Genomic DNA, 1,383 nt, shown 5'->3' on the forward strand with positions numbered 1-1,383 from the left:
TCTGTGCAGTACTTCTACATCATCTTGCAATGCATTCCCCATACAAAAAGTTTGCATAAACTTGCAATACTTTATGGGATAACTGTTGAACCAGACAACAGCATCAATGAAACGGACACTGCACCAACATCTGAGGTTCATTGATTATTATTATGAAACTGGATATAAGGATATTCAGTCTGTGATCACCAAAAAGAAAAAAAAAACACATATCAGTGAGCAACATTAAAAAAGAATACTTGGTGCAAAAGGACAAAGTTGTCACAATGATTATTCATTCTGGCTTGGTTATGTAAGGTAATGTAAAAGTATCCCCAATGTTTCCTCTGCGACTCCGTAGATTCTTATTGTCTTGGTGTAATTTATGAAAGAACTGAATGAGGAAGTCAATATGTCACACCTCTGATTCATCAAGCGAGGTAGTGGCAGATAACATATGACACACAAAAGGCTAAGGCTAAGTTAGGTAGCTACATAGCTGTAGCATTTAAGGCATTGTGTCCTGAATGTGTTTTGCAGTGATATAAGATATTCTGTGCAAATGGGATTTGCCTATTGCAGATTTTATTCATAATGCCTTACATTAATGCCACTGTGTTCAACACCATGCCTTTTTGCAAGGTGTTGAACACAGTTTGCATTGGATTCATTTCACCTGATTTCTGCTTAACCTTGAATAAAGTGGTATTTGAGAAATTCTTTCTTTTTTTATTCTAAATTCTTTAACTTTGTGGCTCAAGTTAACATTCTTCTTATCTTGGGTAAAAATGTACTTTCTGGAATAGTGGCACAAAAGAGACAGGTTCAGGATTGTCACATTATGTTTAATAAAAKATACCAGAAGAATTGACTAAACAGTAAGACGGTGCAAACAAATAATACGACAGAATAAAGCAGGGGTTTCCAATCCTGGTTGTCGAGGACCCCTGTCCTGCATGTTTTAGAGCAGGCGTGTCAAACTCAGTTACACACGGAGACCAAAATTCAAAACTTGGTCCAATCCAAGAGTCGGTTTCTGTCAATATTTATTGAAGAAAAAATACACAACAATTCTTTAAATATTATAAATTATCTTTTCTGTAGCATTTAGAACATACATAACGTAACATAAAGAATAAATGTAGATTTTAAAATGACGTCATCATCAATCATTTCTTTAGCCTTTACACTCTATCAGCATTTAATTTATTGTATTTTAGACATGCATTTTATTACAACCCATCAAATCAGATAAAAAAAACCTCCATAAAAATGTATCATTTGACTAATAAAGAATACAGAAAAAAGATCATAAAATTGATTCTCCTTTGCTTTCTCCACATCAATATCAAAAATTGCTGAAAAATGTGAACTTGATTTTGTCCTGATACATCTCAGTAATCC

The sequence above is a fragment of the Austrofundulus limnaeus genome, unplaced genomic scaffold (assembly GCF_001266775.1).
Source record: "Austrofundulus limnaeus strain Quisiro unplaced genomic scaffold, Austrofundulus_limnaeus-1.0 Scaffold38, whole genome shotgun sequence".
Lineage (NCBI taxonomy): Eukaryota > Metazoa > Chordata > Actinopteri > Cyprinodontiformes > Rivulidae > Austrofundulus > Austrofundulus limnaeus.